Here is a 3,773-nt window from a genome sequence, read left to right as displayed (position 1 = left end):
GCTTGTGCAAGTGCATTAACTTCTTCCTGTCAACCCAAATATCAAAAATGTTGATATGTACTTCAAGGGCCTTTCTGACTCTAGAGCTTTTACTTCCCATCGAATCCTGTGGTACACCTATTTCGATAAGGAATAACTTATCTGATCGATCTTCTGATAGTAGCATATTGGTGGCGACGTGTTCGTTTTTTGTTGAATATTTTTCTTGGAGGACAATGACTGGATTGCGTATTTTGTTTCCCCGAGGGGGACATTACTGAAAAGGTTATCTGCGCCAAAGATATCCATGTTATTGAAATTCACAAAATAGCCTGACATTTTTTCTGGGGATTTTTTAATGTGGGTATTTTCTTTGGTAATTACTTAATATTAAGTATTATATCATACATTTCAGCGGTAGCTAATTATTATTTGTTTATTCAAAAAGCAAGTCATAATAATGTATGTTGTACCTACATTTGACGTTTTTTATAAAGTTTCATAGAGCCCAAACTTTTTAATATTAGAGACATTGAAAAATCTGCAGTATTGTACTCGACTCTAGCAACAACGGAACATTCAGGAAGATTTCTTGGTCTAAGGAAAGCTGGATCACGACCAAGGTGTATAATAAAAGACGATTCTCTATCTTGGATACCTCGTTGGATACTGTAAGGTGTGGTCGAGTGTGCTGCGGTATTGCCTTAGGGTAAGCCGGCCAGAGCTCAAAGGATGGATTAGTTTTAAGCATTTCAATTAAATTACGAATTTTATTTATTTTATTTTTTTGTTATTGATTTATTTGCCTTTATTTTTGAGTGGGCGGGGTTTCAGACGAGGCTGCTCTACCGACCCAACCCACTATACATTTAAAAATATCCATGCCCGAACCCGGATTCGAACCAGGGACCCTTAGCACCACAGTACAGTTTCAACTTAACAGCGCCATACGGGCTAGGCAACCTTAGTCAGGAACCTCTGGTCAGGAAAAGGCGGGCATACGATTTTCAGTAGGGGCATTTTTTGATCCTCAGCTCCCATTCGGAAACACGACTTTTAATCCGACTTATATTCAATAGCCCTCGTCCTTGAGCTCGTAGAAATTGATTGGAGAAGGTTTCATATCGCTATCTCTTTTCGTTCTCGAGCTAGACGAGGAACAGACGGACGGATAAATCCATTACATACGGGGTATTTCTTTCGAAAAATTCCCCTAAAATAGAAGATTTTTGTATCTTCGTCTTATATTGCTTCCACAGTACAATTGAATTTTTGAAAAATCTGACAATACAGAGCTTTAAACAAATACACTGTAAAATAGTAGTGGGTCAGGTCTGCCGACCTAAGCACAAACCCAAAAGGTGAATGCAATACTATGTAGCGTGAAGTGCGCAGGTTTATATACCCTAGCAGAATTGACGTTACCGATAATACACACAAGAAAGATGGGCAATGAAATCAAAACTAAATAGGTCTGGTGAGAATAATTAAATTAATGAATGGAAAGTAAACGGACCAGTAATTCAGGTCTTTGATTTGCCCGAATAATCCGGGAACAGGAATGTACGGAAATGAATTTCTACTCGGTTAGTGATCTCAGGATAAGTCTCGAGGTTAAGTGAAATACAAATTCGTGATTTTATAGAGGACGAGCTCGGGGACAAAGAGGATCATAAAGGTTTACAAATAAAATGTCTACGTTACAATACTTGCATGGATACACGCCGCGACAGAGTTTTTTTCTGGAAAATTTAGGCCTGTACAGTGTACAGGGTGGTCCAAATTGGACACTTTCTTATGGAACCCCCTTTATTTTAAAAGATAGAAAAAATGGAGCTCGGTGGATGGAGCTCAATTTTAAAAAGATAATGCACACAGAATTCGTTTGGCCGCTAGGGGGCGTTTTTCGAATTTAGTCGTTTTGTATAATGCCCCATAACTTACTTATTATTAAATTGATCTGTATACATGTATTTTGGACGAGATTTTGGAGCTTTTGAAAAGATCCTAAATAAAATTTCCTAAATTTTCAAGTATAATTTGTTATATTTATACATATATAATATTATTACCAATGATGCATTTTATACATCAACATATATTTATAGCAGACTTCTAGGTTTATATAGTGGACAAAAGATGGCAGGATTATCTAAAACGACAATTTCTTGGTCGTTTCGTGTTCTTTTGATTGGTATCATTATAAACCCTCTAACCTAACATGGGGAGCACTTTTTGCACTTTCAAATGTGGAAAAAATCCTACATCGATCACATATACATTCCCTACACCTATCTGTAATGGTTTTCCTTTTATTTAAGATTTTAATGGTTTTCCTTTTATTTAAGATTTTCTAAAACTCCGCTGAATTAGGATACGCATTTTTATGAAAAAAAAACTCTCCCCAACGAATACAGTCTGAGCATGGTGTCCGGAAAAAGGGGGAGAAGAGAAAACCAGGATAGGAGCCAAGATACAGAAGGAGACAGCAGCATGAGGGTAGCCACGTGGAACGTGCAAGGGGCAAGCGACCCAAGGAAAAGGGAGCGATGAATTAAGGAAACGAGTAGAGAATGCAATCCCGCAGCAAAATCTCAATCCCGGTATTTGCGGGATTGTTAGATGTTAATCCCGCGGGATCCCGGTATTTGCGGGATCTCGCAAAACTTTAAATAAATTGGCAAATAAGCAATTCTGTGCGGTTAACTTGTGTATTAAAATAAATCGCTAATTATCACAATATTTAACAAAAAAGTACCTTCGGCCTAACTTAGAATTCAAAAAAACCTTACCTGTAAAGCACAAAAAGTCTTCTAAAGTACCTCAAAAATCATTTTTAACGAAAAAAGTTTAACAATTATTTAAAAAATAATTCGCCGTTATCAGTTTCATTAACAAAGTAAACAGAGTCGTCCCCTTGGTCGACAAATTCCCCAGTCCCGCAAAACCCGCGGGATCCCGCTCCATTTATGTGCGGGATTAATCTCGCAAAAATGCTGCGGGATCCCGGTATTGCATTCCCTAGTTTCTAGTCTAAAACTTTTTATTGAGAAGTCTGATCGAAAAAGTACGAATTATTTTGGATTCTACGCACCACAATTAATAAGAAAAAGTGTTTTCCCGAGAAATTTTGGTGCAGTCGATTTTTGGTAAAAAAGGAAGGTTATACACTGCCTTTTTTTGAGGCCCGAAAAAAAAATGTCTCAGATCGACCCGGAAAAAAAATTTTCTTATAGAATGTGGCCTGTAGAATCCATAATTTCAAACAGTTCCAAGATGGGGCTACTAGTTCAAAAGTTACAGCCCTTTGAATTTTCTTTCGAAATTGGTTTCTAGTCTATAACTTTTGATTGAGAAGTCTAATCGAAAAAGTACGAAATGTTTTGGATTCTACGCCCCAAAATTAATAAGAAAAAGTGTTTTCCCGAGAAATTTTGGTGTAGTCGATTTTTGGTAAAAAAGGAAGGTTATACACTGCCTTTTTTTGAGGCCCTCAAAAAAAATTGTCTCAGATCGACCCGGAAAAAAATTTTTCTTATAGAATGTGTCCTGTAGAATCCATAATTTCAAACAGTTCCAAAATTGGGCTACTAGTTCAAAAGTTAGAAATCCTTGCCACTAGCTAGACCATTATGACACACATTCAATCGTGATTAAACTGGGATCACGCGGTTACCGTTTCAAATATGCTCCCAGCCGACCGATCAGTGACTGCAGTTCGTAATGGTTTTGCTGTGCATTGGCAAACATGGCAACCTCCGGAGGGCTTGTTAAGTTCACTTTGTTCCAAGAAA

The sequence above is a fragment of the Photinus pyralis genome, unplaced genomic scaffold (genome assembly GCF_008802855.1).
Source record: "Photinus pyralis isolate 1611_PpyrPB1 unplaced genomic scaffold, Ppyr1.3 Ppyr1.4_LG3a, whole genome shotgun sequence".
NCBI lineage: Eukaryota > Metazoa > Arthropoda > Insecta > Coleoptera > Lampyridae > Photinus > Photinus pyralis.
This window is presented reverse-complemented; position numbering follows the sequence as displayed.